The sequence below is a fragment of the Rattus norvegicus genome, chromosome 5 (genome assembly GCF_036323735.1).
Source record: "Rattus norvegicus strain BN/NHsdMcwi chromosome 5, GRCr8, whole genome shotgun sequence".
NCBI classification, from domain to species: Eukaryota; Metazoa; Chordata; class Mammalia; order Rodentia; family Muridae; genus Rattus; species Rattus norvegicus.
In genome coordinates, this window is record NC_086023.1 from 51,086,303 (window position 1) to 51,102,786 (window position 16,484).

A 16,484-nucleotide genomic window follows, 5' to 3' on the forward strand; every position below is an offset into this window, starting at 1 on the left:
CAAGGCGGAAAAGAGCAGAAAAGGGGAGACAGCTTTTCTTAATCAGTAGCCACACAGAGCTTTCATGGAGGTGGTCGGGTGCTTATGTCTTATTTCTGAGGCACCTTTGGGAGCATCTGTTGGAAACTGTTATCACTACGATTCTTTCCTTGCATCTATACACTGGGCTGGTCCCCCGGATGCTTCTGCAGTGACCTCCAGTTTGCTGTCTGCTCAGGGGTCTGTGTCTTGATGGTCAACACTTGTGAAGGAAGCCTAGGATGGCCATATCAACTCTTACCCATCCCTCATGTCTGTTATTGGAAAGGCCCATAAACTATCTAAACAGATTCAAGAGATACAAACTAATCCTAATGATTCTGAAACATGTATCCACCAGGACTCATTCTCCTCACTCAGACTCCCCAGTTGGGAGGCAAGCATAGGTCACTCGTGACTAGCTAACTGCAAGAAACACATTCCAAGATCCCCCTGGGAGCTTATTAAAGACCAATACCGGAGGCAGTTACCCTCCACATTTCTCTCTTCATAGTCTAAAGAGATAAAACTCACAACCTACTCAGAGACCTTCTCCACATTCGTCTACCCACAGACACCCACGCTTTCGACTCTGCCTTTAAAGTGAGTACCGTATTCTAGTACTGAAGAGTAATGAATCCGGTTTGGGACAACCTGATTTGAAATTCCAAAGAGATGCTCCATCTCACTACTGGTCAGAGCTCATTCATACCTTGAGAGCTCAGTTCAGATTCCAATCTACCATTCTGCGGAGCCATATCAGCCATACATTCCTTTTCCTGAGACAGAAAATGGAGTTCACAACCACTCGGGAACCTATAAGGTCTGGTTTTAAATGGGGATGCCATTTTATAAGCCATTTGCAGACACGAAGTAGTCTTTAAATTTTCCAAATGTTTGTCTTCTAAACTCACGCAAACCCAAAAATTGGCAAAAAAAAATCATAAAATTAAATAATAAATTGTACCTAATTATTTTCTAAAGATAGAAGGAGCTGAAAGAACTTTCAAAAGCAATTTTGCAAGCTTAAGAAAGGATGAAGTCCCTCACGCGCTGGGCACACGGTCTACAGACTAAGCTAACACAGCACTTTTATCCAAAATGGCCACTAAATTTCACCCAGGTAGGTTGTTTTGACAGCTTCTATTTCTCAGTAACCAGCTCCATTATTTTTTTGTCTCCTTGTTTCAAGGTCGGTGGTTAGTTCTTTATCTTCATATGCTTATATTCAAAACGAAACAGCAATTGTTCATTAAGACTCACAAAGGGCACAACTCCTCCAGTAACTCTGAACCTGGGGTTATTCCTCATTTTTTTCCTCCTTTTCCTCCTTTTAAAACATGTAGTCGGACGTAATAATTCTTCCCCTTAAGTCTTTGCTTTTAATAGGGTCACAAAAACACTTGCCCTGTCTCTCGAAGAACACAACTGCCCTTCTCTGCACTCTGAGGTACTTAAATTACCCAATACTTTCCTCGTACCTAGGACTCTCATCTCTCCAACCCAAAGGACAAAGGCCCCGAGATACCAGAGAACTCCAAAAAGCACAGACAGCAAGGAGGCCAGAGCTTCCTGAGGTTCAGACTGGCTGCTACAATGAGGCTGTTCGCATATTATGCAAAACCAGCACATTTGTTTACTTGAATATGCACACAGTAAAAACCTTAGGGAATGCTTAAAGCGTCTAGATTCAAAGCACAAAATATAATCCCCAAAGCAAATTGAACCTGATCTTATCACTTGTCCTGTGTGGCAAGTCTGTTCTGCTCAGAACAGTGTGGTCTCTTAAATAACAAGTAGATGCCCAAGGGGAAAGCGATAAACCACTGGGGTCCGAGAAGAACGTTTGACAGTTTCCATCTGTATTTACATTAAAAAATAAGAGAAGAGTTCCTCTATTTAATATACATGCTAACTTGGAAGACTTAATAGTGGGGCCCAAAATCACTCATTTGTTTATATGCTTTAAGACACTTTTCTTGCTTCTGTGGGTTTGCAGGTTATATAAAATATTTTTAACTAGTCATCACCATCTGAAAAGCCACAGGCATCTTAAAATGGCCTTTCAGAGAACCAGTGGAGTAACGAAAGCACTGTGCTACCAAAGAATACCAAGGCAGATTGTCCTCGTACCCAAAACAATGAAGTAAAATCAATGGCGACACAATCTGACCTGTAACAGGGATGTATTTGTCTTCAAAAACGAAGCACAGAATCTTTCTCTTTCAGGGAAGGTAAGCATTCCTTTGCAGGTAACATTTCAGGAGTAAACATTGTTGGTGGCTCTGTGAAATATATCGGTAGAAAAGGTACACATTGTTGACCCAACTGACAGAGTCAACTCACAATTTCCTGCCCTTTCTTTCATTTTTCCAGGGCGACACCTTTAGGTGGTTTATGAACACATTGTGTAACCGGGTAAGAATAAACTACCTCCAAACTTATTTGCATAGTGGCAAGCAATTAACAGCAGGAAAGGCATAGGCATGCTGGGCAAATAGAGATAAAAACCTTTGTATGACTGCTGGGGTGGTAGATATGAAGTAAGTAAAGCGAGCGGTGAAGTCCTTGTTCATGAATCAGGCACCCTTCTGCACCATCCTTGTGCACCTTGCTACACCATCCTTGTGCACCGTTCTGCACCATCCTTGTGCACCCTTCTGCACCATCCTTGTCATCCTTCTGCACCATCCTTGTGCACACTTCTGCACCATCCTTGTGCATCCTTCTGCATCATCATTTTCAGCTATGACACCACTGGAGCCATCTTTTTTGCAGAAAACCAGTCTCAAAATGACACCTTCGAGAGACTGGAGAGATGGCTCAGTGGTTAAAAGCATTAACTGCTCTTTCAGAGATCCTGAGTTCAATTCCCAGCAACTACATGGTGGCTCACAACCATCTATAATGGGATCAGATGGCCTCATCTGTTGTGTCTGAAAATAGCAACAATGTACTCATTCATAAAATAAATAAAAATAAATATTTTTAAATGACATCTTCAAACTGTCACATCACTAAGTGAACTCCAAGATTTTCAAATATACATAAGCACATTCATTAACAAAATCCCTATTAAACATCACTATCCAAAAGCCAAAAGGTATTTTGAACCATTAATAACTAATTGTACTTTTAAAATCACTTACCCTTCAGCTTGACTTTATATGGTGTCGATATCTGTATGTTTTGTGATATAGTATTAATACCATGACACCCATGGACGACTTATTGAGCATATATTTGTAACGAAAGTTCAAACTAATGAACTGAAATAGACAATGTGCAGGCAGCGCATGGATCAGAGGCTTGGGAGCTCACGGTCAAACCTCTGGCAAGTTCCTTTCACTCTGGCTGCCTTTTTCAAGTCAGTTTTTCCTCACAGCTAGCACCACCACATTTTGTCATCCTGACTAGCTTTCTTCTAAACTTACCAAGCTTCTGTGCCTCTACCTGCACTATGCCATCCTCTCTTGCTCAACCCAGAATCCCCACTCTTCTGTAAGACCCTACCCCAATGCCATCTCTCCCGTGTAAATTTACTCTACCTTCCTAGACTTATATCAACCAGGAGATTCAACTTGTAGGGAGAATGAAAAATGGGTGTGATGGTTTAGAATCTCAGTTCTACATGTGTGTGGGAAAGTGTGTGTGTGTGTGTACATTTCTGTGTATGAGAACAGGCACTTGTATGCCACAGTGAAATCATGTGAAATCAGAGGACATGTCCATGGTAGCCCCTACTTTCCTCCTGGTTTGTGATAGAGTTTTTTTTTCCCATCTCATGCTCCAAGCAGGCTGCCCTGTGACCTTCCAGTGCTTATATGTCTGCCTCCATCTACACATAGAGTCACTGGTACATAGAAACCGCACTATGTGTCCAGCTGCTGTATGGGTTTAGGGATTTGAACTCAGGTCCACATATAGGATGTCATATAGGTGAGGGCAGGTAGAGGATACAACGAGGCCTGTCATTGGACGAGAAGGAAGGATGGGCGGGAGAAAATTTTGAGGGAAGAGGAAGAGAAGGAGACTGGAACACAGGAGGCAGAGAAGCCTTGGAGAGACCATGGAAGCTGATGTTAAGAGTCCATCCTGATCCACAAGCACCAGGCAGAGTAAGACTGGATGGACCTGGTCAGGGCTTCTAAAACCTGAAAGCCCTACCCCACTGACATACCTTCTCAAGAAAGACTTCACCTCCCAACCCTTTACAAACAGTTTCACTAACTGGGAACCAACTATTCAAACACACGAGCCCATCAGGACCATTCCAGTTCAAACCACCACTGTAGGCTTTGATTTTTTTTTTTATTAACTGGAGTATTTCTTATTTACATTTCGAGTGTTATTCCCTTTCCCGGTTTCCGGGCAAACATCCCCCTAATACCTACCCCTCCCCTTCCTTATGGGTGTTCCCCTCCCCATCCTCCCCCCCATTGCCACCCTCCCCCCAACAATCTAATTCACTGGGGGTTCAGTCTTAGCAGGACCCAGGACTTCCCCTTCCACTGGTGCTCTTACTAGGATATTCATTGCTACCTATGGGGTCAGAGTCCAGGGTCAGTCCATGTAAAGTCTTTAGGTAGTGGCTTAGTCCCTGGAAGCTCTGGTTGGTTGACATTGTTGTTCATAAGGGGTATCGAGCCCCTTCGAGCTCTTCCAGTTCTTTCTCTGATTCCTTCAATGGGGGTCCTATTCTCAGTTCAGTGGTTTGCTGCTGGCATTCGCCTCTGTATTTGCTGTATTCTGGCTCTGTCTCTCAGGAGAGATCTACATCCGGCTCCTATCGGCCTGCACTTCTTGGCTTCATCCATCTTGTCTAATTGGATGGCTGTACATGTATGGGCCACATGTGGGGCAGGCTCTCAGTGGGTGTTTCTTCTGTGTCTGTTTTAATCTTTGCCTCTCTATTCCCTGCCAAGGGTATTCTTGTTCCCCTTTTAAAGAAGGTGTAAAGCATTCACATTTTGATCATCCATCTTGAGTTTCATTTGTTCTAGGCATCTAGGGTAATTCAAGCATTTGGGCTAATAGCCACTTATCAATGAGTGCATACCATGGGTGTTTTTCTGTGATTGGGTTACCTCACTCAGGATAATATTTTCCAGTTCCAACCATTTGCCTACAAATTTCATAAAGTCGTTGTTTTTGATAGCTGAGTAATATTCCATTGTGTAGATGTACCACATTTTCTGTATCCATTCGTCTGTTGAAGGGCATCTGGGTTCTTTCCATCTTCTGGCTATTATAAATAAGGCTGCTATGAACATAGTGGAGCACGTGTCTTTTTTATATGTTGGGGCATCTTTTGGGTATATGCCCAAGAGAGGTATAGCTGGATCCTCAGGCAGTTCAATGTCCAATTTTCTGAGGAACCTCCAGATTGATTTCCAGAATGGTTGTACCAGTCTGCAATCCCACCAACAATGGAGGAGTGTTCCTCTTTCTCCACATCCTCGCCAGCATCTGCTGTCACCTGAGTTTTTGATCTTAGCCATTCTCACTGGTGTGAGGTGAAATCTCAGGGTTGTTTTGATTTGCATTTCCCTCATGACTAAAGATGTTGAACATTTCTTTAGGTGTTTCTCAGCCATTCGGCATTCCTCAGCTGTGAATTCTTTGTTTAGTTCTGAACCCCATTTTTTAATAGGGTTATTTGTCTCCCTGTGGTCTAACTTCTTGACTTCTTTGTATATTTTGGATATAAGGCCTCTGTCTGTTGTAGGATTGGTAAAGATCTTTTCCCAATCTGTTGGTTGCCGTTTTGTCCTAACCACAATGTCCTTTGCCTTACAGAAGCTTTGCAGTTTTATGAGATCCCATTTGTCGTTTCTTGATCTTAGAGCATAAGCCATTGGTGTTTTGTTCAGGAAATTTTTTCCAGTGCCCATGTGTTCGAGATGCTGCCCTAGTTTTTCTTCTATTAGTTTGAGTGTATCTGGTTTGATGTGGAGGTCCTTGATCCACTTCTACCTAAGCTTTGTACAGGGTGATGAGCATGGATCGATCTGCATTCTTCTACATGTTGACCTCCAGTTGAACCAGCACCATTTGCTGAAAATGCTGTCTTTTTTCCATTTGATGGTTTTGGCTCCTTTGTCAAAAATCAAGTGCCCATAGGTGCGTGGGTTCATTTCTGGGTCTTCAATTCTGTTGCATTGGTCTATCTGTCTGTCTCTGTACCAACACCATGCAGTTTTTATCACTTTTGCTCTGTAATACTGCTTGAGTTCAGGGATAGTGATTCTCCCTGAAGTCCTTTTATTGTCGAGGATAGTTTTAGCTATCCTGGGTTTTTTGCTATTCCAGATGAATTTGAAAATTGTTCTAATTCTTTGAAGAATTGGATTGGTATTTTGATGGGGATTGCATTGAATCTGTAGATCGTTTTGGTAAAATGACCATTTTTACTATATTAATCCTGCCAATCCATGAGCATGGGAGATCTTTCCATCTTCTGAGGTCTTCTTCAATTTCTTTCTTCAGAGTCTTGAAGTTCTTATTGTACAGATCTTTTACTTCCTTGGTTAAAGGTACTTTATATTATTTGGGTCTATTATGAAGGGTGTCGTTTCCCCAATTTCTTTCTCGGCTTGTTTCTCTTTTGTGTAGAGGAAGGCTACTGATTTATTTGAGTTAATTTTATACCCAGCCACTTTGCTGAAGTTGTTTATCAGCTTTAGTAGTTCTCTGGTGGAACTTTTGGGATCACTTAAATATACTATCATATCATCTGCAAATAGTGATATTTTGACCTCTTCTTTTTCGATCTGTATCCCCTTGACCTCCTTTTGTTGTCTGATTGCTCTGGCTAGAACTTCAAGAACTATATTGAATAAGTAGGGAGAGAGTGGGCAGCCTTGTCTAGTCCCTGATTTTAGTGGGATTGCTTCAAGTTTCTCTCCATTTAGTTTAATGTTAGCAACTGGTTTGCTGTATATGGCTTTTACTATGTTTAGGTATGGGCCTTGAATTCCTATTCTTTCCAGGACTTTTATCATGAAGGGGTGTTGAATTTTGTCAAATGCTTACTCAGCATCTAATGAAATGATCATGTGGTTTTGTTCTTTCAGTTTGTTTATATAATGGATCACGTTGATGGTTTTCCGTATATTAAACCATCCCTGCATGCCTGGGATGAAGCCTACTTGATCATGGTGGATGATTGTTTTGATGTGCTCTTGGATTCAGTTTGCCAGAATTTTATTGAGTATTTTTGCGTCGATACTCATAAGGGAAATTGGTCTGAAGTTCTCTTTCTTTGTTGGGTCCTTTTGTGGTTTAGGTATAAGAGTAATTGTGGCTTCATAGAAGGAATTCGGTAGTGCTCCATCTGTTTCAATTTTGTGGAATAGTTTGGATACTATTGGTATGAGGTCTTCTATGAAGGTCTGATAGAATTCTGCACTAAACCCGTCTGGACCTGGGCTCTTTTTGGTTGGGAGACCTTTAATGACTGCTTCTATTTCCTTAGGAGTTATGGGGTTGTTTAACTGGTTTATCTGTTCCTGATTTAACTTCGGTACCTGGTATCTGTCTAGGAAATTGTCCATTTCCTGCAGATTTTCAAGTTTTGTTGAATATAGGCTTTTATAGTAAGATCTGATGATTTTTTGAATTTCCTCTGAATCTGTAGTTATGTCTCCCTTTTCATTTCTGATTTTGTTAATTTGGACACACTCTCTGTGTCCTCTCATTAGTCTGGCTAAGGGTTTATCTATCTTGTTGATTTTCTCAAAGAACCAACTTTTGGTTCTGTTGATTCTTTCTATGGTCCTTTTTGTTTCTACTTGGTTGATTTCAGCTCTGAGTTTGATTATTTCCTGCCTTCTACTCCTCCTGGGTGTATTTGCTTCTTTTTGTTCTAGAGCTTTTAGGTGTGCTGTCAAGCTGCTGACATATGCTCTTTCCTGTTTCTTTCTGCAGGCACTCAGCGCTATGAGTTTTCCTCTTAGCACAGCTTTCATTGTGTCCCATAAGTTTGGGTGTGTTGTACCTTCATTTTCATTAAATTCTAAAAAGTCTTTAATTTCTTTCTTTATTTCTTCCTTGACCAGGTTATCATTGAGTAGAGCACTGTTCAATTTCCACGTATATGTGGGCATTCTTCCCTTATTGTTATTGAAGACCAGTTTTAGGCCGTGGTGGTCTGATAGCACGCATGGGATTATTTCTATCTTTCTGTACTTGTTGAGGCCCGTTTTTTGACCAATTATATGGTCAATTTTGGAGATAGTACCATGAGGAGCTGAGAAGAAGGTATATCCTTTTGCTTTAGGATAGAATGTTCTATAAATATCCGTTAAGTCCATTTGGCTCATGACTTCTCTTAGTCTGTCTACATCTCTGTTTAATTTCTGTTTCCATGATCTGTCCATTGATGAGAGTGGGGTGTTGAAATCTCCTACTATTATTGTGTGAGGTGCAATGTGTGTTTTGAGCTTTAGTAAGGTTTCTTTTACGTATGTAGGTGCCCTTGTATTTGGGGCATAGATATTTAGGATTGAGAGTTCATCTTGGTGGATTTTTCCTTTGATGAATATGAAGTGTCCTTCCTTATCTTTTTTGATGACTTTTAGTTGAAAATTGATTTTATTTGATATTAGAATGGCTACTCCAGCTTGCTTCTTCCGACCATTTGCTTGGAAAGTTGTTTTCCAGCCTTTCACTCTGAGGTAGTGTCTGTCTTTGTCTCTGAGGTGTGTTTCCTGTAGGCAGCAGAATGTAGGGTCCTCGTTGCATATCCAGTTTGTTAATCTATGTCTTTTTATTGGGGAGTTGAGGCCATTGATATTGAGAGATATTAAAAAATAGTGATTATTGCTTCCTGTTATATTCATATTTGATATGAGGTTATGTTTGTGTGCTTTTCTTCTCTTTGTTTTGTTCCCAAGATGATTAGTTTCTTGCTTCTTCTAGGGTATAGCTTGCCTCCTTATGTTGGGGTTTACCATTTATTATCCTTTGTAGTGCTGGATTTGTAGAAAGATATTGTGTAAATTTGGTTTTGTCATGGAATTTCTTGGTTTCTCCATCTATGTTAATTGAGAGTTTTGCAGGATACAGTAACCTGGGCTGGCATTTGTGTTCTCTTAGGGTCTGTATGACATCTGTCCAGGATCTTCTGGCTTTCATAGTTTCTGGCGAAAAGTCTGGGGTGATTCTGGTAGGTCTGCCTTTATATGTTACTTGACCTTTTTCCCTTACTGCTTTTAATATTCTTTCTTTATTTTGTGCGTTTGGTGTTTTGACTATTATGTAACAGGAGGAGTTTCTTTTCTGGTCCAATCTATTTGGAGTTCTGTAGGCTTCTTCTATGCTTATGGGTATCTCTTTCTTTAGGTTAGGGAAGTTTTCTTCTATGATTTTGTTGAAGATATTTACTGGTCCTTTGAGCTGGGAGTCTTCACTCTCTTCTATACCTATTATCCTTAGGTTTGATCTTCTCATTGAGTCCTGGATTTCCTGTATGTTTTGGACCAGTAGCTTTTTCCGCTTTACATTATCTTTGACAGTTGAGTTGATGATTTCTATGGAATCTTCTGCTCCTGAGATTCTCTCTTCCATCTCTTGTATTCTGTTGGTGAAGCTTGTATCTACGGCTCCTTGTCTCTTCTTTTGGTTTTCTATATCCAGGGTTGTTTCCATGTGTTCTTTCTTGATTGCTTCTATTTCCATTTTTAATTCCTTCAACTGTTTGATTGTGTTTTCCTGGAATTCTTTCAGGGATTTTTGTGACTCCTCTCTATGGGCTTCTACTTGTTTATTTATGTTTTCCTGGAATTCTTTAGGGATTTTTGTGATTCCTCTCTGTAGGCTTCTACTTGTTCTCTAAGGGATTTCTTCACGTCTTTCTTGAAGTCCTCCAGCATCATGATCAAATATGATTTTGAAACTAGATCTTGCTTTTCTGGTGTGTTTGGATATTCCGTGTTTGCTTTGGTGGGAGAATTGGGCTCCGATGATGCCATGTAGTCTTGGTTTCTGTTGCTTGGATTCCTGTGTTTGCCTCTCGCCATCAGATTATCTCTAGTGTTACTTTGTTCTGCTATTTCTGACAGTGGCTAGACTGTCCTATAAGCCTGTGTGTCAGGGGTGCTGTAGACCTGTTTTCCTGTTTTCTTTCAGCCAGTTATGGGAACAGAGTGTTCTGCTTTCGGGCGTGTAGTTTTTCCTATCTACAGTTCTTCAGCTGTTCCTGTGGGCCTGTGTCTTGAGTTCACCAGGCAGGTCGCTTGGAGCAGGAAGGTTTGTCTTACCTGTCTTCCCGAGGCTCAAGTTTGCTCGTGGGGTGCTGCCTACGAGCTCTCCTCGGGGGTAGCAAACAGGAAGATCTGCGCTGCCCTTTCAGGGAGCTTCCGTGGACCAGGGTTCAAGATGGCATTTGGTGTTTTCCTCTGGAATCAGTAATGTGTGCAGAGTGCAGTCTCTTCTGGTTTCCCAGGCATGTCTGCCTCTCTGAAGGTTTAGCTCTCCCTCCCACGGGATTTGGGGGCAGAGAACTGTTTATCCGGTCGGTCCCTTCAGGTTCTGGCGGTGTCTCAGATGCAGGGGACCCACTGCTGCTCTGCCCTTATCCAAGGGAACCCAGAGGCCATATACAGTTTCCTCTTGGGCCAGGGATGTGGGCAGGGGTGGGCAGTGTTGGTGGTCTCTTCAGCTCTGCAGCCTCAGGAGTGCCCACCTGTCCAGGCGGTGAGGGCTCTCTCCCACGGGGTTTGAGAGCAGAGAGCAGCTTTGATTTTTTTTAAAACCTACTTTTAGTAAGGGTTCTCAAATGCTTTGACTCCCTTCTGCCCCACTGTCCAAAGGTAGGAGAGAAAAGATGTTAAATCGGACAAGGAAATCTGGACCTGTTTAGTAGTTCTTTGGAATAATTCCAATTTCCTTTGTCAGGACGCCAGCAGTCCAGTTCAGTAGTGTCAGGATACCAAACAGGATTCAGCAGCAGTGGCAGGGTCCAGCAGAAACAGCCAGGCCTCCACTGAATTGGCAGCAGGAGCAATGAGAACCAACTGGGACACTAGGAGAAGTTCTCTGCCGTGCCTCTCTCAATGAAGTAAAGATCAACAAAGACTCATGACCAATGAAGCACTGCACAGCAAGCTATGCAGACACCCTGTCACTGTCCATGGAGTCCTATTTATACTCTCTAAACATCCCATGCCCTCCTGTGGGTCTTGCCTCAGCAAAACAACACGATGAGTCTGCTTGCCACATGACACATCCAGAAACTTCCACTTCACACAGTAGCCAAATCAGCCCTAACCATCAGCCTGGTGATAGATGCAATGGCCAGATCACCCTCACACCTCTGCATCACTTTATTACGGTAGGCAGCAGCCTTTTTATATAAAAGGCCCCACATCAATGCCTTAGTATTTTCAAGAAAAATGGCCTTTTATAGCTACTTATTTCTATCACTGTGGCAGGAGTTACCATAAGCAATACATAAATCAGTCCTCATGGCTTAGTTGTAAGAAAACACCATTGAGAGCAAGCAGTGGGAAGGATCTGGCCTCTGAATGTTGCTTCGCCAACCCCTGCCTTATAGCATTATGGCAGGGACTGAAATGGTTCATACAACTTAAGTATCCAGTCAACAGTGAATACTTACTTTATTATATGCTGGGCCTGGGAAGCCTCAGAATATAAAAAAAAAAAAAAAACAAACACGATCCCTGAGTCATATAGACTGGGAACAAGGAGGATAAACTCTTGAGTGCCCGGAGGTAAATGAATCACTGTGATCATGGTCCACGTCTGCTCCTCTGTTACCTCCTTTTATCCTCGGTTCTATGAAGAAAATGTCAATGATGCTGTAAGGCTGTGTGTGCTAAAGAAATGATCCTGCACTGTGAGAAATAGGTTAACAAAGGAAAGAGAAGTAGAGATGGCGGGGTGGGGGTGGGGTCTTGTTCCAGGAGGGATAGATCATCGCAAACAAAGACCCCACCTACAAGAACAGTCTGGCTGGAGTGCAAAACCAAGGAAGGTAGAGTATAGAAGGTGGAAGTCTGAAGGTGGGGAGGGATTGGGCCCTACAGGCATGTAAAAGGCTTGGGATTTGATTCTGCATTACAAACGAAATCAACTTTCTTCAGTGATCCATACAAGTATATACTCCATTTGTATATACAACATTTAAAATTATACATTATTAGCATGCAATTATTACACATAAGCCAGAAAACAGTGTTGGGAGGCTCTATTTCCTGAACACTCTGTGGCCACAACCATTCTGTAAACCAGAACCACCGCATCTGAAAACCCTATCACCACCTCATCCCTCTAAAAGCCTGCCTCGTGCCAGCACTCAGGTATCCTTCTGGCCTTGGTATGAGATTCAAGGTGAGGCACAGTGCAATATTCCTGGTTCTGAGGGGACCAGGTCATGGCAGGAACCGTGGGGATCATACACCACTCAAGCATGGTGGGCACTCAGAGCCTCCAGAGGTAACACTGGAAGGTGTGGCACAAGGAACAGAGGTGCTGCTTGTGAGCTCACATGGGATGGCACCTGTGCGCCCTCTGATTTATGTTTTTACAGAAATAATTGGCTAGGTCCTTGAGGAAGAGCTAGAGGTCATCTAGAAGCAGGAGAAACACAATCCCCGAAACCATGGTAACAATACCAAGAATACTTTCATTTTCTTAATGGAAAAAGTCATTTAAATATTTGCGATAAGGGATATAAGAAGATAAAGAATGAAATCAAATAAGATGATGGAGTTGGGGGCCATAACAGGGAATCCAAAAGACAGGAGCATTGCGCTAATGTGAGGAAGAGACACAGGAGAGAGGACAGTGTGAAAGGAAGAACTCACAGTCAAAGGGAGCCGAGAGCAAAGGAGAGGGGTGGATGAAGACGGACAGAGAGGCTAAGGGAAACAAAACAAGCTCAACAGATTTCTAAAGCACATTTATCAAGATAAATTGTTTTCGTCACATCCTGCTGTTTTTAAACATGAGTATGCTGTTGCCTATTATCACCGACCTTTACAATTCTGACGAGCCACTGACCAATTAACCGGTCTTCCCTCTACACTCTGAAGTCTTCAGGAGAGGAGAGAGCCGCAGCAGGTCTCCAGGATGGAGGTGGCAGGAAGAGAACCCACAGCGAAGGGAATGACTACACTGGCTTCGGAACAACAGCACCTCACAGGGTCTCTCACCTCTGATTCAAAACACCAAAAACCGCACCACATGCTTCTTAAATTTAAGAGTGGGCTGTTGTTGATGATGATGATGATTGACTGTTTTTGTCTTTTAATATTTACAACCTAGCAGCTCTCCCCACTGACTGTACTGCAGACCTAAGGCAGAGCAGAGCAAGGTAAAGACCAAACATCACCCAAACTAAGACAGAGCAGGATATGAGTGTCAGCAACTCCCCCCAACCCTAGCCTCCTTCACCCCTGTGTTCTTTCCTCAGAAAGAGGGAAGCCCACATTCTATCCAGATCCTAGCCAGAATTTGCTTGTTCTTTTGGGGGAACGTGTTCCCTGATTCTGGTTCCAGGCACTGATCAGCAGGTGATTGCTCTCCCACAAAGCTAAGACCTTGGCAACCCCTCCAACATACCTTCCACATTATCATCTCCCGAGAACACAAGGAACATCAATGCAAGGACGAACTCAGAGTTTAAGTCGCTTAGCGCTCTTCCTCGGCCCTGGCATACTTGAATCATCCAGCATGGATCCAGCAGACCATGCTGCTCCTCTCGTCTCAAAATGAGGTCTAACATTCCACTGTGAGGTTGAAGACAGGTTCCCTGGGTAACAGTGCAAAAGCATCCAAGTGTGGAGTCACGGCATAACCACCAATACAGACATCTATCCAGAACATCTACACAGTTCTCTGCAGGGAGGTACTAAATAGGATAAAAATTAAGTCTTCTGACAATACTTGTTTGTGTCAAGCAACCGCAGTGATGCAGTAGCTCTGATGTTGGGCCCACATCAGGGTGACGATTCATGAAAATGCTACCCAATCAGGAATGAGGTTTGGGTCCAACAAAAGGCATATATATGGATGTAAGTTGCTAATGGGGCCACCTACGGAGCTCCTGGTCCTTTTCACGACCAAGCACAGCCTTTGAATTCATCCCTGATCAGGGTTCAGTCTGAAAGCTCCTGTCCACTTTCGGAAAGTACTACTTTTTGATGTATCACTGGCGACAAACATTCTGAAACAGAACGACTCTCATGTTTGTGTCTTCCCTTCCCTTCCCACTCACGGTGGGAGAGGAGGTGGAAATGGGCCTGTGCAAGAGAGCCCTCATCAGTAAGATCAGGTTGGCCCACAAGGCTGGGTCACTGGCCCTGAAGGCCAGGGGAGCAAGTACAGCTCAGCAAATACTACTTCACCTTCCTACTTACTTTACCTACTTCCCCAGTGGTAAGAGCCTCCAGATACATACTACAGGAGGGACGAGGACATGGAGATGGACTTCCTAAGACACGGAAATATTCACCTGGATTCCCAGAGTTAAGCAGGTCCCCCTTCTGCAGCAAGAAGCAACGGGTTTAGCATGCCAGCTCCTTCTCTCCTCATTACAAATAGATGAGGTCAGCACTATTAATATTCCCTAATACAGACAGGAAGCGTTGGGTTTGGAGGGCTTAAGCAGCTTACTCTAGTAAGCTCATGACAGAGCAGAATCGCAGAGGTACCTGCTTCCAACACCCTGTGTCTTCACGTCTGTCTGCATGGCCACCCAGATGTATCTTGGATTATTGAACTTCGGCAACATGGCACTTGCATTTGCTGAGCATGGTAAAAGGGGAAAGTCTCTGATAACAGGGAACAATAGTCTAAATATACATTTTCCCGTGTTACTGAAGTAAGCTGGTCTTGTCTGCTAAGTAAATTACATTCCCAGGAACTTTTCATTTCCGTGTTACTGCTGTTGTGTAGCAGATGGTTACTTTTGTTTGTGTCTGTTTCCCTCCAAAATTCTTGGTGCTTCTCAAAATTAATAAATATTAATTTTTAATTAATTGTTAAAGAGATTCTTAGAAAGGAAGGAAGGAAGGATGGACGGACGGACAGACGGATGGATGGATGGATGGATGGATGGATGGATGGATGGATGGATGGGAGGATGGATGGGAGGAAGGAAGGAAGGGAGAAAGAAGAAAACGGTCCCTGACCTAAAGGAGCCTCGTGCTGATTTGTGATGGATCCACACTGCACCTTGTACTCTTCCTTGAGTTCTTTGCAGGAGACTGAGCTGGGGCACAGAAGTGATTTCTAGAAAAAGTAACATGGTCAACTGTCTATAAAGTCTCTGAACATGACCAAGCTGACCTACAAGACAAAGATTTGCCAGATAGGTATCCTTGGCTGTGTACACTCCTGCCTGAAGAGAGTACAAATGGTGAGTTTGTGGGAATGTGACTTATTTAATAGACGAGACCAACTTATTCAGGTAACAGAGTTAATAAAGTGTGCTTTCAGGCAATTGGTCTGCGTTATAATCTATTAGGAAGCAAATTGTTACAGTTACCAGACAAACTCCATTAGGACAAAGAGAATCAAGTGTGTCCTCCCGGAACCATTGATGTAACCTTAGCTTGAGCCGTCTAAGGTAGATGGTTTCCACTCACAATTACAGACTTACAGAGTCATCCATGGACTCCACATCTATGCTTCTAGAAGCAAAAAGCCTCTTCTCAAATTGATCTGCCCTTTGTCACCGTCACAGATATATTTTTCCCTGTTTTGACAGGTAGTTGTAATTCTATTAGCAGCCCATCGACCTCCCTGTGAAATCGATCTGTGTTGGACCGGCTGGGTCTTCTTTAACTGGCTGATTTATTGCTCCTGCGTGTTTTTAGAAAGAGCGCATGCGATGTTCCAAAGTGAGCTAAAGATTCAGGAGAGGGAAGGGATGGGGGTGGGGGGTGAGACACTCACCTGTTGCCACGGAGTAGAAGGCATCTAGACAATGTAGGAAAATGAATTATTCTTAGCTCCATTCACTCCTGGCCATCGCTGTAGCAGGGGAGCTGTGACCTTCCGTGGGCAGCCTAGCAGAGATGACTGCCAACGTCCACTGGTATAAGCAAACACCATTTCCCTTATTAATTCACCTTGCTGATTCATGTATAAACTCAGAGAACTTGCATGCCCTGGAGGTCAATCTCTCCTGTTTACCTTATTACGCTCTGGTCTGTCCCATCTGAGAGCATTACGAGTATGAGTGACTGCCCATTGCCTAGAACGTGCAGATGCCTGTCTGTCAGTACTTGTCTTAGTTAGGGTTTTATTGCTGTGAAGAGGCACCATGACCACAGCCATCCTTATAAAGAAAAACATCCCATTGGGCCTGGCTTAAAGTTCAGAGGTTTAGTCCATTGTCATCGTAGCAGGAAACATGGCGGCATGCAGGCAGGCATGGGCCCTGGAGAGGGAGCTAAGAGTTGTGACCCACAGGCAGCAGCAGGAGACTGGGCCAC